Genomic DNA, 19,198 nt, shown 5'->3' on the forward strand with positions numbered 1-19,198 from the left:
ATAACAATAGATCATTACTCTTTATCAATAAATATTTTCTAGAAATAAGAAAAGACATATTGAAAAATAAATTGTTTGCCTAGGAAATCTAATCCAGGAACATACACCATTAATAACATCTTTTATATGGAGTAATTAAATATTTCAAAAATTGTAAAATATCTGAGATTTTGCACAAATACCGCATTTACCAAACGGTGTCGTATTGCTTGGGCGGGAATTGGAGCCATTTTTTGTGGCCAATACATCTGGCTTTATTATAGATAAGATATATAACACAACATTTAAAAAATAAAATAGTTATATATTATATAATCATATAAAAAATGTACTTTTGAAAAATAAAATAGCTATATATTATATAATCATATAAAAAATGTGTTCAATTAGAGTTTAAATTTACTCATATAAAATTTGAAATTTGCTTTCCAAATGTAATTATCTTAGTTATTATTCGTATTGTGAAAATTATAATATAGAGAAAATGCAATTAAGAATAAATCAATGTAATTATATAAATTCTCTTTATAAGTTTATTTGAATATGCACATAATTAGAGATTATATTAACCATATAAAATTTTAATTTTAATTTTAATTTTAATTTTGTATTCTATAAAAATAATAAATACTTGACCAATGGAAGCTCAAAAATATTATTATATTAAACAATTTAAAATATTTTAATTTTTATATTTTATATTTATATTTATAATAACATATTTTTTTCCCGTGCATGAATTACTAGTAAAAAACATAAACTATCACTGGCTTCATTTCATTAACTGACCCAATCACCATAATATTCGAAGAAAATCACAGAACTGAATATCTTCTTGGTCAGCCACGACGAATTTTAGATGCACAGCCATTGTTCACCGTCTCACAGTCACCACCGAAGCCGGAATTGCCGTTGTTCAACGCCACCGAATCAGCCTTCGTCGCTGCTGTCGAAGCCATTCCTCCGATCTACGACGGTCTGTACACCATGAACCGGCAACAGCAAGGAGATCCAGCTACCTCTGTTCTTCGCTCTCTCTCCCTGTCGCTCGGTGACGAAACAACCCCTCATTGGAAGAATGGGTGCACTTTGATAACATTGATAAAATTTGGTGATCTATCGCTGGAAAAGATGGATTCGCTGGAGGAGAAGAAAAAATATGCAAAAAGTTAAAATACCCCTATTATTTTAATTATTAAAATTTTTCGACGAAATTTGACCGGAGTGACTAAAATTAATAAAAATTGCATAGTCAAAGTACTAAATTAACACTTTTAAAAGTCAGAGACTGAAATTAACAAAACTCATATAGTCATAGGACCAAAATTGAAATTTTCTCTAACCTAAAATATAACCCATAACCAAATAAGGTAATATTATATTCCACAATCCAAACCAAACACATAAGGTAATCTTACATTCCCAAAATCTCACATTACCTTCCTAGAGGTAATCCTATTACCTGGGGTAATTCAAGATTCCGTGAACCAAACGTTCCCATAAGATAATCTTACATTTCCAAAATCTCACATTACCTTCTTGAAGGTAATCCTATTATCTGGGGTAATCCAAGATTCCGTGAACCAAACGCCCCAAATAGTCATCATCATCACTGTTTTGTGTTATTAAAAGTTGTCACATTTGCTCAATTAATTTAGGTGGGGCCTCAATTCATGATACGCCATTTGTTATTTGAGCTAGTGAGTTTTGTAGCTTTTCGTACGATAATAGCTCAAATAATTGATTTTTATTGTAATACGGTTTGTGACCGTTGGCCTTTAACTCCTAACCGGTGAATTGTAGGATTGGATCAATATAGATAAATGCAAATATACGAGACAAAGAGAGGTAGAACAAGAGACAAGGAGAGTTATTCCATTACACAAGGATACAATGTTACAACAAGCTATATATAATGTACAAATAATAATGATGATACTAATGATGACCGTTATAACAGTTATATATTCTTCCAAAAGGCTGAACCCCAATAACAGTTATATATTGAATGCCCATAATGTCCACCATAATAATATATTTATAACACTCTCCCTTGGATATTATTATTAACGATCTTGCCTCATTAAAAACTTGCTAGAAAAATCTTGTTGGAAAAAATCTAGACAAGAAAAGAGTACAAGGTATATATGGATATTATACATTTGAATACCTTCATGCCTCGTTAAAAACTTCACTAGGAAAACCACGTGGGAAAAACTTAGTTGAAGAAAAGAGTACATGATATTTGTAAACTCATATATTGTTCTGATTGCCTCGTTAAAAACCTTAACTTAAGAAAAAACCTCATGGGAAAAACTTAGTTAAGGGAAAAAGAGTACAACCATAAGCCTCCAAGATATAATCTTAAGGATTTTGGGGTTCGTCTATTTAAGTATTTATATACAACTCCCCCCATTAATATATCATACTCATACCTCGTTAAAAACCATACTAGAAAAACCCATTGGGAAAAACCTAGTGAGGAAAAGAGTACATGGTATGTATATGCTGCAAAAATTATAATTATTAGTCTTTTTAAGACTCAATCTATAGGATTGACTCGAGTGAATATATATGCTGCAAAAAGTGCAACTATTAGTCCTTTTAAGACCCAACTACAGGATTGACCAATCTACAAGATTGACTCGAGTAAATGTACTTCCCGTCTCCCCCTGAAGATAACAATCTTCAAATTCTACATTGCTTAAAGTAAAATCATTGTTTCAAAAGGGTGCGGAGAAGGGATATGGTACAATCTTCAAGATTGTCGTTAGAATTTATCTAGGGATATGGCACCGTCTTCAGGATTGTCATTACAATTTATCATATTTTCTCATGATCATATGGACCAATAAAAATTATTTATAGTTTATATTTTGTTACTCTCGCTAAATATAATAATTTTCTTTACCTACGCATATCAATCTTATGCGTATTTTGTAGGTATACATTTGCTAACTTGTCACTGGAACAAATTTTCTGGACAAATATTTTATCACTCTTTTAGAATTCATGTGGAGCATATATAATGTACAAATAATAATGACGATACTAATGATGATTGTTATAACAGTTCTGTATTGAATGCCCATAATGTCCGCCATAATAATATATTTATAACAATTTTTAAGTTATACGAATTGCTCCCTTTTTTGAACAAGTCATTTTTTTAAGGAAAATATTATTCCTTACTATTAAATTCAATTTTCAATTTTACTCTCTCCCATAAAATTTTAATGTTGTTGTAACCTATTAGCTCAAACATGATTGATTGATCAAAGAAACTGCAGAGAGTGAAAGTAAGAGACAAGGCCAAGAGGATATTCTTATTCATTCATATCTGTGTTTTTCATATTACATCCAACCACAACATATATAATACACAAATGTAACGGAAGATATAATGTAGTCATAAATCTCCTGACCGTTACATAATCAACACTAAATATAATGGCCACACTAAATACATATTTATAACACTCCCCCTTGGACATTATTTGGCCACGATCTTGCCTCATTAAAAACTTGCTAGGAAAACCTGTGGGAAAAACCTAGACAATAAGAGAGTACAATAGAAAATAGATTCATGCCTCATTAAAAACTTCACTAGGAAAACCACGTGGGAAAAAAACCTAGTTGAAGAAAAGAGTACATGATATATGTAAAAACATATATTGTATTGGTCGCCTCGTTAAAAACCTTAACTTAAGAAAACCCTGTGGGAAAAACTTAATTAGTTAAGGGAAAAAGAGTACACCATAAGCCTTCAGGACATAATCTGCATAACCTTCAGGATTTTGGAGTTTGTTCATTTATTAACCAATTATTTTGCAACTTTTCCCCATTGTCATTACTATATCATACTCATGCCTCGTTAAAAACCACACTAGAAAACCCATTGGGAAAAACCTAGTGAGGAGAAGATTACATGGTATGTATATGCTGCAAAATGTATAACTATTAGTCATTTTAAGACCCAATCTACAGGATTGACTGGAGTGAATGTACTTCCTGTCTCCCCCTGAAGATAACAATCTTCAAATTCTATATTGCCTGTAAAATCATTGTTTTTAAAGGGTGTAGAGAAGGAATATGGTACAATCTTCAGGATTGTCATTATAATTTATCATATTTTCTCATGATCATCTGGACCAATAAAATTATTTATAATTTATATTTTGTTGCTCCCCTAAATATAATAATTTTTCTTTACATACACATATCAATCTTATGGATATTTTGTGGGTATACATTTGCTAACTTGTCACTGGAGCAAACCTTCTAAACAAATATTTTATCACTCTTCTGGAGTTCATGTGGATCAAGGTATTTTATATCATGAAAAACTATATACATTTTTATCTGTAACAAGTATGATGACTTCATGCCAAAAAGCATCAATACGAGTATTTTTACCTTGATTTGCTATTCGTTATCTTATCCCATAACTTAACATCATCAAACTCTTTATATATTTCATTGATGTTTACACCATAAATATTGACTGAGATAATAAATAAGTCCATTACCAACTCTTTATTGAGCACATAATGGTACATATTATTCCTTCTATATGAGGATAATAACCCCATTCGCAACTCTCTAAAAAGTAAATAATGACACTTAAATAAATCCTCATTTCGGGAATTATAAATCCATTAGGGATTTTCAAGATAAACTAGAGGATATATTTAGGATATTTTCAAGAGGAAACGATATTTGAGTTTCCCAATCACATATAACATTACTAGGCATGTTTATGATAATATATTTTCATACTTTGTAATGGGGGGAGAAAATACCTTTAGTCAATTTATTGACTATAAGAAAGATCATAGTTATTAGTAACTTACTAACTTTTATACTTCTTATTTTGTGATTTTCATTCATCACACTTTGAGAAAATCCATCAAGCTAGGATTTTAAATATACCCATATAAATATGTGATAACTATAACTGTTAGCTACATATATAATTTATTTACTGCTAGTTTTATTGAATAGCGGAATATAAAGCCATTATTATAATTGGGTCTCTGTGAAAACCCTCCACTCGCCTTTTATTAGCGAATTCTGATTTGTATGCCTTAATTGCTATTTTCTATGAAAACAGTTAGCACGCTGCAGGCGTTATACTACTATTTTCATTTCTGGATCCAGATTTTATGAGCAATAGAGGCAAAATATGTTGTCGACAACTGTAACAGCTTTGTAAATATCTTTTATACACATGGCAATTTTGTATCAACCAAATATAGGGCATTTCCCAAGAGTATTTGGATTTGGTTGTTCCGCTTCCCCAGTATTTTAGTTATTTGGTGCACCTACAATTTTACTAGGGGTTTTCGCCTTCTAGACGAATATCTTCAGGATAACATTTCTATATTTCTGGAGTGACGAAATTTCTATACTAGATCTAGTTTTATAAATTCTTAAACAAATATATGCTTCTGGCATAATGGTAGAGATGTTTAGTCCTAGTTGGGGATTTCAACTCTTAAAATATTTTCTATGGACTTAGTCACTCATTGAGATTTCTAGCAGATAATTTGTTCAATGACTGAACTTCTGGTTCTATAAGGCTAGTACATGGGTTTGAAGATTTTTATCAATTTCTCGACATTTAATTAACTATAAATTTCAAATCTCCCCCTAATGCCGAGAAAAGATCTTATTACGCAACCAACATCACTGTTGATTTCTCATGATGAGATATAGCTAGAAGGGTTTCATACTAAAAAAAATTGAACGCAGAAAGGGAAATGCATCATGTATTAGCGTATGTGATATGTAGTGGATCAGGATATTCAATTTTTGAAGGTCCCCAAAAAGAATATTTCCTCAAAAAATACTTAATTATTGATAGGCGACCAATACAATATATGTTTTTACATATATCATGTACTCTTTTCTTCAACTAGGTTTTTTTTTTTTTTTTTTTTTTTTTTTTTTTTGACAATGAAATACCAAAAAGGAAACATCGATATTGCAATCTTCCATCCATAAGCATGATTTTGAAACATATATATAATAATACTGGTAACTCATAATAATCATGTCTATATTAAAAGAATGCTCATTTCAATTACCATAATAACCAATATATTCTAAAAAAAATGGCATATTTTATTATCTATACAAAGAATGATAATACCAAATTGCCAATTATTAAGATTTTTAAAGGGATGTAATTTACCAAATACCCAGAGATTGACAGGTCATAAAAATGCAAAACCATGCCCATTTTCACAAACATTCATCTCCCAAATAAAACTACTTCACTGTCAGAAAGCAATGGAGGAGGTGCAAAAAGAACTTTACCGGACAGAGGAGCACCACTATTCGCAATACTGCCGGATACCCGTCGCCACCACTCCTCCACCGTCGCAGACAACCGCGTGAATATCGGACAGCGACGTTAATGGACTAAGCCGGAGAATGAAACGACGCTACCATTGCCGCCGGATCTGCCAGACGCCATTGTCGCCAGATAGCGCAGGTACGCAAGCCACCGCCAATCGCTGTTGCCGCGTCTACCATTGCCGCTGGACGGGGGGAGGGGCGATCGCCATCAGCCGCCGCCGCTGCCGATGGACGCCGGGCGATTGCGAGCCGCCGCTGCACCTGCCGTCTTCCGTCGACGACAACCAGCGCGGCATTGGCGTTGCCTCCAATGACCCAAACGCCGTTGACATCCAAAAGACAGGTTTTGGTGATATTTTGAGAAAACATACATATATATTTACGCAGATATGCTATGCAGGGTGTATTGAGGTGCTGATAACGTGTTGTAACCTATTAGCTCAAACATGATTGATTGATCAAAGAAACTGCAGAGAGTGAAAGTAAGAGACAAGGCCAAGAGGATATTCTTATTCATTCATATCTGTGTTTTTCATATTACATCCAACCACAACATATATAATACACAAATGTGACGGAAGATATAATGTAGTCATAAATCTCCTGACCGTTACATAATCAACACTAAATATAATGGCCACACTAAATACATATTTATAACAAATGTTAATATTTTTTATTGAGACTCACAGGATGAATTACTAATCATCAATTGTTATATTAGAGCATCCCCATTAAAGGGATTGTTTACGATTTTTAAAGAAAAATTGCCATATTGGATGAGAAAGAAACATGTGAGAGAATGTTAGAGGTCTTCCTGCTAATTTTGAGATTTTTTCAGTTTGTGAGGCCCAGTTGTGCAAAAGGAAGAGCCGCCGCCATGTGTGTGAAGAATAATTCGCGTCCACGCGCCAGCTGGACACGTTAATTACCTTTTTTTTCCCCTAATTTAGTTTTATTTTCACTATTTTTTATTTCCTCTCATCTTCTCTTTCCTAATCACACTTACAAAAACTCCTCAAAAATTACACTAAAATTCCCACTATTAAGGATGTCCTTAGTAATAAAAAGTGAGGAAGTAGCTAGAAATAAGGAGTACATGTAATTGAACCCCTTTTTAAAGCTTTCCTATATCATCACAGAATATGCTACATGGACTCATGTTTCTTATTTTTAACTCTTATTCTCTCTCATACAAATTCTTGATGTGGACACTTTTTATGAGACTTACACGATAAAAATATTGCATCCTTATTTGCTACATCATTTAAGTAAAAGTGAGAGAGTAGTTCACTTCCTAGGCAACTGCAGTACTTACGCAGTTGTTATACAGTGGACTGTGGTCCACACAACACTGTGTGGACTATGATCGTCAAATAAAATTGTAGTGAAATTAAAATGATATTTTAGTATTGCAATAATGAAACTAGTGTATGTGGATAATGAAACTAAAAAACAGAGCACATTATTGTCAAATGAAACTGTAGTATAATTATAATGATAATTTAGTTGCTTAATGCTTTGGTTGTTGGTGGCTTGGAGCCTACCTTTCATGACTTTTCTAGTCTTCCTTCACAGCTCTTTTCTTTTCTTTTTTTTTTTTGAAGTGCAATAATGACTATTTGGCATGCTTCCAAAAGCTAAAAATTAGTTGAAAGGTGAAAGCTAAAAATTAGTTGAAGTTGGAAGCTGAAAATTAGTTGAAAGCTGAAAGCTAAAAAGCTAGAAGCTGAAAAGCTAATATAGTTAATAAGCTAACTGATTAAAATTAATGTGTGATAGATATCCCAAACCGGGCACTCAGCTTGGGGAGCATAAAGCACAGACAGACTCGAGTGCGGCAGAAAATTTATCGATTCATGAGAAATGACCTCTCTCGTAGCCCCTTCATTATATCGTGTTTATGTGTATGTGTTTTATGAACATAAATTCTGTACATTATGAACATGAATTCTATACATTGTGAAGTCAAATTATGTATATTGGATTAGGGTCCACAATGCACTATGAACCCTGATCCACGATATAAATTACCGCCAACGTAAATTATGTCGTGCAACCATGTGCACCATGTATGTTACACACGGTTGCAAAACAACGTCGTTTTGATTAAAAACGACGCAGTCCGACTTTAAAAAAAAAAAAAAAATTGATTGCCGTTAACGGCGTTATGCTGTGCATAATTTGAACTATATATCCAGAATTAATGAAGTATATATCTAGAATTAATGAACTATATATTCATAATTAGTGAACTATATATCCACACCGGTTACTGGTACTCTGTGTTGGCTTATGTCAGTTCGCTACTTCTGTGTATTCAAAATGAATAAACTATATATTCAGAATTAATGAACTATAAATTCAAAATTAGTAAACTATATATCCAGAATTAATGAATTATATATCCATGATTAATGAACTATATATCCATACCGATTACTGGTACTGTGTTTTCAGAATGAATGAACTATATATTCATATTGGTGGAGTTAAAAAAAAATAAAAATAAATAAATAAATAAAAACTGATTGGTGGAGTTAAACGGTGCCATTAACGACACCGTTACTCTACCAAAGTGAAACGACATTGTTTGCAATCGTGTGCATCATGCATGGTGCACACGGTTGGATCATGCATGATGCACACGGTTCCACTGCATAACGATTGTTGTTTCACGGATGAAGACTTGTGTTCTGTTGATGGATCAAAAAAACTCTATAGAGGCGGATCTTGTTGCACAGACCCACATAAACCAAAATTTTCTAGCTTGGAATTGTCGTCAGCTTGGCAACTTAGCGACATTTCAACACTTAATGGACTTATCCATTTAAAGAGGCTCATGTTGGTTTTTCTTATGGAAACTCTAGTAACAAAAAATAAATTGCAATCCCTGAAATTCAAGTTGGGCTTTAGTGGCATGTTGGAAGTTGACTGCTCTATCCATGGAGCGTTATGCTGTGCAACCGTGTACACTTTGTATGGTGCACACGGAATTAAATTCATAATTTTTATAGTATGGATTAATAATTTCTAAATTGTAGATTCATAATTTCTATACTATAGTTTTATAATTTATAAACTGTATAGTTATCAAATTATGAACATATAATTCTGTGATTTGTGAATACAGAGTTCAACAATTGAAAATATGAACATTTAAAATTATGAAAATAGAGTTTTGTAATTATGAATATAAAATTCAATAATTATGAATCTATAGTATAAAAATTATGAATCCAATTCTGTGTGCACCATGCATGGTGCACACGGTTGCACAGTATAATGATGGAAATTGGTGAATAAATCGATACACAAGATATATATATATATATATATAATATATATTTGTCCCGAAAAATGAAATTTAATTTATAGAAAATTAATTCCAACCAATTTTGGTACAAAACCAAAATTACATATATATATATATATATATATATATATATATATATATATATATATATATATATATATATATATATATATATATATATATAACGTATATATATTAACCAAATAGAGATTTATTTTATCAAAATAATCCCACCACAACTAGTACTAAACTAGTACACGGATTTAATCTTTCCAAGATTAATCCCACCACTTGGTCCGAAACCAAGAACAAAAATAAACAAGAGACGGGTTTCTAACCTGAGGTTTAACCCAACGAGAAGAAAGAAGAAGCAGAGGAAGCCCGAGTCGTGTGTACACACACTCTCCTTAAAACCGATTCGCCACCTCCCGAGGGTGCTAGGATCGTTGTGGCGTCAGTCTCCCAGGATAAAACGGACTATGACTTTGGCGTTCGAGCACTCCAACCCAAAGCCCGGCGAACTAGAACACAAGCTGAGCACTCCGATGTTTTACGGAAGATGATGGCAGAATTTCTTTTTCCCCTTTGTAATCGAGCAGGAGAGTTTGAGAGAAAATAAACAAAAGTTTTTTAGAGTTTCAAAACGGAGTTCAAAACATTCTGCCAACATCCACAACTATTTGTAAGGGAAAAGGAATTAAAACATTATAATGGCCATTAATCCAATCATAAATCCAATTTAATAATTGGATAATAACGTTTGAAACGGTCATACTTATTATCGAAATAATATCAATGGTCACGAACTTAATACGCGATTAATTCGTACCGACCATAACGACCCGTTTCAAAATATCTGAGTGACCGAGAAGTCCATACCAACCCGAAGGTTCAACGAATTGGGACCGAAAACCACACCCGAGTGGTCCACACGCACCGAAACGGTGCAGCACAAATCAATGCATATAGCATTGACTCGTGCTCACCGAATCCACAGCACGAAAGGAGCTCACACGAAATGAACTCATAACTCAATTCACTAATTAAGCTTTAGTTCCATTTCTCAAATTAAGCTCCCAAAGCTTAATTACACAACTTTCGTGTAGCACTGAATGCTAAGCACGAAAGGAGCTCCATTCCCAATTCACTAATTAAGCAAACAATGCTTAATTACTTAAGCTTAATCAAGCTTATTTCGTGTACAACGAATCAAAGCTTAATAACAAGTTGCTAACTTAATTAGCAATTAGCTTAAGATTTTGGCTTCTCCCAAATAGGTTCACTTTGAGAATCAATTTCTCATTCACCTATTACCCATTTTGAGCGTACATTATATCAAATTCTTCGTCTCACTACGAAGAACCCGAATCCACTTTGACCCGACCCAAATCGGAAGTGAACCCACATATATTTGTACCACAAAATAATCACTCAAAATGCCATTTTTAGTTAAAAATTCCAACATATAATTTGCCCTCTAGTCATAGTGGAGGCCTAGTTCTATTTTGGACAGATCATACTCGAGTCATGATCCATAATCTTATACAAAAAATGAGTTAATACCCAATATAGTAGTTTTACTTAATTTAGTCCTAAATGATTTTTTTTTTGTGCTTAATTTAGTCCTCGACTTTGATGATTTTACACAATTTAGCCCTTTGTTATAAATTTGTTAATTGACGGTTAGAAATATAATCATAATGGTAATCTTTCATCCTTCATCCCATTTGGGATGATTTCTTCTTCTTCCCCTTGTTAAACTCCACGCAGAAATAGAGATCTTTGTTCCCAAATTAATTTCAACCCTAAATGAATAAATATTTACTTACAATTTTTTTAAAATAGCTTTTTAGTTGGATTTGAGTGCCCAGCCCTTAGAGCATCCATATCAGTTGGAGATATTAGGGGGAGAATGTAAGAGTGAGTAGGAAAGAGAATAATGTGGGAGGGGAGGGAAAAAAAAAATCAAAACTGATTTTATAAAAAAAATATATAAAAAATAAGCATGTCATTTTTCTATTGGTTCCCTTTCCTCCCACATTAATTTTTTTTCTTGGGCAGAGTAATATCCCAACATTTGCAGATGCTCCCCACCCCTTCTCTCTCTTGATTCTCTCTCTGCCACCATGGCATTTTGGCTTCAAAAGTAGTGAATTCTCCCCCATTTCTCCTCTGATGTAGATGCTCTTAGAGAAGTAGCAGAGAAGCAGCAGTAATAAGAAATTATCATTAGGACTCTATTTTTAAGAGTCAACTAACATAATTTTTAACAAATGATTAAATTGTGTAAAACTAGTCAATGACTAAATTGAGCATAAAAAGTTATTTAAAACTAAATTGTGTAATTTCTTTAAGTGGAAGGTTTGGGTTGGGGGGGGGGGGGGGGGGGGGAGTATAGGATATCGCAAAATGGGAGAATTTAATGTGGCTCATTTATGTAAACATGGCTTGGAAACTAATCCAACACCCTTCATCCTTGGCAGGAAGAGGGTAAATTATTGGTCCACACAATATTATGCGGACCATAATAAAAGTATATTTTAAATATACTGAATGTACATTATACAATATAATATATATTCATACAAAAATAATGTACATCCCTTAAATACAATGTACATTATTTTTGTACTAAATGTACATTATTTTTGTACTAAAAACTAAAACAACTCATATACATTTTGGATTAATCTTTCTCAAACCCCCTAATAATTTTTTTTTAAAAAAAAAAAAACTAAAATAAGAAGCCATTAAGATAAGGTTTCTTAAATAAGAGCCTTTTGATACGTAGAGCTTCAATAAGTTGAGAAAGTTTACATGTTACAGGGTCAATCGAATAGTTATGCTGTGGAACCGTGTCCACCTTGCAAGGTGGACATAGTTCTATGTTTATAATTACTAAACTATATGTTCATTATTATAAAGCTATATATTCATAATTTTTGAACTTCATATTCATAAGTACGTATTTAACTCTATATTTATAATTACAGAACTCTATGTTCATAGTTACTGAACTATATGTTCATAATTATAAAGATATATATGCATAATTTTTAACTTCATATTCACAATTATTGAATCTCTATATTCATAATTACATAACTATATGTTCATAATTATGTTCACAACACTATGTTCATAATTATAGAACTATATGTTCATAATTTTTGAACTATATATTAATAATTATGAACAATTTTTGAAATGTGTCTACATTGCAAGGTGGACACATATCCACAATATAATTTGTCACGTTAATAGTACTAAAATAAAAAAAAAAAAAAATTTTGGACTTCTCAATACTTGCCCATATTGATGGGCAAGCAATTATATGTTTGTAAATGCCCTTCTTATATAGAGGAGTTTAAGAGCTCAGCTTTCCAAACATTTCCAATGTGGAATCAAAATGATCCCACATCATTTACAAAGGGGAGCCACCTTTGTCTTCTTCCTATTTTTTTTTTTTAAATTTTAAATTTATTTTGTATATAGTTTTGTTTGGATTATTACATTTGTTGTTGTTGTTGTTATTATTATTATTATTATTATTATTATTATTATTATTATTATTATTATTATTATTATTGTTATTGTTATTGTTATTATTTTAATTTTAATTTTATTTTATTATTATTACATTATTACATAGGATTTTTATTATACTTGAACAATAATATTATCAATTATATTATTATATTATAGAATATAATACCATATATAATGTTACCAATTATGCAATATTACCAAAAATATTATTTAATAACTTAACAATTTGCTCCAAACTGCTAAAAACTAAAACAACTCATATACATTTTGGATTAATCTTTCTCAAACCCCCTAATAATTTTTTTTAAAAAAAAAAACTAAAATAAGAAGCCATTAAGATAAGGTTTCTTAAATAAGAGCCTTTTGATACGTAGAGCTTCAATAAGTTGAGAAAGTTTACATGTTACAGGGTCAATCGAATAGTTATGCTGTGGAACCGTGTCCACCTTGCAAGGTGGACATAGTTCTATGTTTATAATTACTAAACTATATGTTCATTATTATAAAGCTATATATTCATAATTTTTGAACTTCATATTCATAAGTACGTATTTAACTCTATATTTATAATTACAGAACTCTATGTTCATAGTTACTGAACTATATGTTCATAATTATAAAGATATATATGCATAATTTTTAACTTCATATTCACAATTATTGAATCTCTATATTCATAATTACATAACTATATGTTCATAATTATGTTCACAACACTATGTTCATAATTATAGAACTATATGTTCATAATTTTTGAACTATATATTAATAATTATGAACAATTTTTGAAATGTGTCTACATTGCAAGGTGGACACATATCCACAATATAATTTGTCACGTTAATAGTACTAAAATAAAAAAAAAAAAGTTTTTGGACTTCTCAATACTTGCCCATATTGATGGGCAAGCAATTATATGTTTGTAAATGCCCTTCTTATATAGAGGAGTTTAAGAGCTCAGCTTTCCAAACATTTCCAATGTGGAATCAAAATGATCCCACATCATTTACAAAGGGGAGCCACCTTTGTCTTCTTCCTTTTTTTTTTTTTTAAATTTTAAATTTATTTTGTATATAGTTTTGTTTGGATTATTACATTTGTTGTTGTTGTTATTATTATTATTATTATTATTATTATTATTATTATTATTATTATTGTTATTGTTATTGTTATTATTTTAATTTTAATTTTATTTTATTATTATTACATTATTACATAGGATTTTTATTATATTTGAACAATAATATTATCAATTATATTATTATATTATAGAATATAATACCATATATAATGTTACCAATTATGCAATATTATCAATTAATAGATTTTATTTAATTTTCATTTGACATTTACTTACCAAATAAGCTTTACTACAAAAGTTTGGGCGGAAATATGAAATAGGATGATTTTGTTGTTTTTTTTTTTTTTTTTTTGAAAAGGGATGATTTTGTTTTTATATAATAATAATAATAATAATAATAATAATAATAACAATATAATATAATATAATATATATTATATATATAGATTAATTATTACCCTAATACTTAATTTATAATTCTGATTTTAAAATTCTTATTATTATTATTAACATTAACATTTGATTAGTTTTATAAAAAAAATGTAAATTCTAAATTTTGTATGAATAAATTTAAACTCTAATCCGACGCATTTCCTTATATGATTGTATAATTCATTGTATATACACATAATATTTATTAATATGTATATAGAAAAGTTCTATAATATAATTTCATTGACTATAATTTATATTGATAGATTTATAATTAAAAAATTACATTTAAAAGTTTAAAAAGTTGCATTTAAATTTTGCATGATTATTATAGTGCATAAGTGTATGTATGATTATAAATATTCATGTTTTGTTAATTTAATAATTTCATTTCTTTAATTATATTTCATATTTTATTAATTGTAATTTAATGAAATTGTCACAAATATTTTTAGGGAAGAAATCTTATATTTCTCAATTTCTTTAATTATATTAATTATAATTACCAAATATTGTGGCAATTACCATAATAATTTTATTAATTATATTACTTATATTAATTATAATATTTGTAATAATCTCTTCCAAAATTTAAATATATTACCATAATAATCACACAAAATAATGAAAGAAAAATTATCAGAATAATTATTTTTAATAAAAATAAGGTAATTATATTAAAAATTAATTATATATTAAGGTACGTATAATTTATTTCATGCCAATAATATTATACATTAAGTATAAAAATATATATGTATATAAATTACCATAATAATTACACCAAAAAAGGTATCAATATATAATTATTAAGTAATAATATTAATAATTAATTATTAAGGTAAGTATAATTTATTAAAGAGGGGATATAATTTAAAAAGTAAATTATTTATTAGATTACCTAATATAATTGTCTTACTAATTGATTCCATGCTACTATGTATAATTCATATATTTGAAAACTTTTTAAATCAAAATATCTGTTAATTGCCTTAATAATTGTTAGTCAATCAATATATTCAATAGTACTAAAAGTATTATTTGAATTTTTATACATAAGATATAATATTATTAAATCGAAATAATTAAAAATAATGTGTCCATATTACAAAAGATTTTATAATAGTAATTTTTATTGCATAATAGAATTTGGCAATTATTAAACATTGTTTATGGTAATTATTGTATGACATTTAATACTAAAATTATTAGGTAGAATTTTTATAATTAAGGTATAATATTCTTAAGGTACAATATTGCTTATATATGGTTTACCCGTATTAACCATCACTATATTAAATTAATATATAATTCTTTTAATATAATATATTATTAAATCTAAACATATGATTAATATTTATTCAATATTATTACGGAAGTATTACAATTATAAATTTTACTCCGTATTAAATTTTAAATGGCTTAGCATATCGAAGCAAACATGGTAAGTCAATAACATTATTTTACATTAGTAAAGTGATTTTATATCAAGGAATGTCAGATGAAGAATAAAATCAAAATAATACTCTATTGAAAAAAAGCCACAATAGTTAATCATTTTTTTCCTAAAAAAAAAAAAATTTAATGGCAAGAAAAACGTCTTGAAGAGAGAGACAAACTACTCTCTTATTCAAGGTTGAAAAAATCGCTAGGCGCCCTCTAGGCGCCTAGGGACCGCCTAGCGGGCGCCTAGAGCGATTAATCAGCGGCTAGAGCGCCTAGTGCGCCTAGGTGGCCGACCGCCTAGCGCCTAGGCGCCGATTAATCGGTGCCTAGGCGCGATTTTTGCAACATTGCTCTTATTACAAAAAATGTACACTTTAAAGACGGAGAAATTGAATCGAAACAAAGTCCAACGCTTTGATATATTGACAACTAAAAAATGCTTTTAATTTCATTTTGGTTTTGTTTGTATTCTTAGTATGCTTCCCTCTGTAAGTCTATATTTATTTACATATACACATAATTCGTCCCTCGATCACAAAACTTTATCATCTTGATGAGCAAGGAACTCTATTGCTTCCCGATCAATCTTTCTAGATCTGTATCTTCTCCACAAAAATAGACAAACAAAAAAAAAATATCAACATTTTTTCTTATGAACCACTTTTGTTGTTTAAAAACCATAAAATACAAAAAAAAAAAAAAAAAAAAAAAAAAAAAAAACAAAACAAAACAAAACAAAACCCAAAAACAAGAAAAAATAAAAGAAACTAAGATGATGAAAATCTCACCAATGCAAATCACGTATCAACCTCAACTGTGGAAGATCACATGATGATTAGAAGTCTATTGCTTCCCGATCAATCTTTCTAGATCCATATCTTCTCCACAAAAATAGACCAAAAAAAAAAGAATATATCAACATTTTTTCTTACGAACCACTTTTGTTGTTTAAAAATCAGAAAATACAAAAAAAATAAAAACAAAACAAAACCCAAAAAGAAGAAAAAATAAAAGAAACTAAGATAATGAAAATCTCACCCGTGCAAATCACGTATCAACCTCAACTGTGGAAGATCACAGGATGATTAGCAAAAATCAATGAAATAATTAACCTTAGTTGGGGTTGTGTATAGTCATATAAGGTGTATTTATACACAATGGATGAGATCAAAAGGGTTTAGTATTGAAATTATAAAATGGTAAGAAATGTCAAGAAAGGTAAAATCTTTAATATTATTGAAATGCCATATTTGTCTAAATATTTGATATTACAAAAATGCCCCTAAGTTTTGGGGGGAAAATTGGCTAGGAGGATTTTACTTTTATATATATATATATATATATATATATATATATATATATATATATATATATATAGATGATGAGTGAGTAGTCTAATGTAGGGATGATTGAGATTTACATTGGATTTAGTGCCTATTTAATGTGAGTTGAGCAAAAATGGGTTTAAAAGGGTGTTTATAAAGTCTGACCCTCTTTACAAGGAAAATACTTGATGTACTTCCATTTTAAACTCCCAAATTATACTCTCTCTCACAAATTATACTCCCTCTCACATGCTCTTGATGTAGACACTTTTCTGTGGACCCCACATGATGAAAATAACCAATCCTGATTTGCCACCTCAGGGAGTACAAATGAGGGAGTAGAATTTTGGGAGTCTATGTAGTAGAACTCCTCTTTACAAAGACGTAGAACTTTGAAAGCTAACCAGCCAGAAGAATTTTAATAAAGCTCCTGAAACTCCAACTATTGCAAAGAGTGAAATGGATAGCCTTCATCGTGAGTCGCAGCATTATTTCCAGCCTTTGAGCAAGAAGATAAACAAAGCAGGGAGTTTTGGCAGCACAAATGATACTGCGGAGGATGAAGATGAAGCGAAGCATATGTAGATGCCCTTGATACGCTAGCTTTCAAGAAGGTTACCCTTTGATAATCAATTGTAGAAAGCTAGCTAATGGAAGCTGGTGAAAGCATGGGAGTGAGAGAAAGAGGGATTATGGAAATTACACATTTACTCTCGAATTTAACAGCCAACAAATGGATGGAAAGGCAAACGAATGACTACAACGAGCAAAGTGAAATTAGAAAAAGGGAGAAAATCGAGCATCAAGTTTCATTCGTTTTGCTGCTTTTCAGAGCAGATAAATACAAACCAACTTCTCAGGCATCAAAGAGAACACAAAATCAAAGAGAAAAAAAGCACTCCTAACATAATATATGATCGCCTTCCACCTGCCATATGGAAATAACTGCTAGGAGATCGATCGAACAAAAGAATATAGTTACAAGAAGCATGAACCATGAGTCAAGTTAGTACTTAGTATTGTGGCCTTGAGGATGAATCCCCATTAAATATGCCAACACACTAATTGCATATTGAAATAAATGTTGGAACTGTAGAAAATGGTCCCAAGTAGTAAAGAGATCTCTCTACTATAACACACTACACTATAACTGTAATCTTTCATTCACTTTCAGCTCGACTTTTCTTGCCTAGGCCCGGTTTCGTTGACCAGGACCTGACATGGTGGTTACTCACCATTAATATATGACGTGTATCAATGGTGGATATTAGTCAAGTCTGTGTTTCATGAAAAACTGGTTCTCCGCTTCTAGCTAATCCTCTAATGAAAATTTGCAATAAAGAAAATAACAGATTAACAGAGACCTAATACAGACTTTGAAGTTGTAATGGTCTGAGTTTTGTAAACAAAACAAAATTGCATAACTTCATTCATTTTATGGACCTCTAATTAAAAATTATTAACAACAAAAAAGCTTTCAATAACTACATCCATCTTGCATAGATGCCTGGATATGATGGTACAAAATATGAAGGAACAGATAAACTTCTGTGGGATATCCTCCAAAGGAAGCAAGAAATGGAACAAACACAACGGTAGAGGAAGGAAAGTAGCAATTTTTGTCATAGATTCAAATAGAAATACAAAACAAAAGGCAAAAGTGCTACCAAATCTTAAACTTAAAAG

The 19,198-nt window shown here is 30.4% G+C and overlaps 1 long non-coding RNA gene across 1 annotated transcript in view; it reads right to left on the reverse strand.

Moving 5' to 3' along the window:
• The window catches only part of LOC109181446, a 10,963-nt gene extending 2,565 nt beyond the window's left edge, over positions 1–8,398 (reverse strand). Inside the window, exon 1 of the long non-coding RNA XR_002054199.1 lies at positions 8,323–8,398. This is a non-coding gene — a long non-coding RNA (uncharacterized LOC109181446). The remainder of the gene's footprint in view (positions 1–8,322) is intronic.
• Between the last annotated feature and the right edge of the window lie 10,800 nt (positions 8,399–19,198).

This window comes from Ipomoea nil, unplaced genomic scaffold (assembly GCF_001879475.1).
Source record: "Ipomoea nil cultivar Tokyo-kokei standard unplaced genomic scaffold, Asagao_1.1 scaffold1043, whole genome shotgun sequence".
Lineage (NCBI taxonomy): Eukaryota > Viridiplantae > Streptophyta > Magnoliopsida > Solanales > Convolvulaceae > Ipomoea > Ipomoea nil.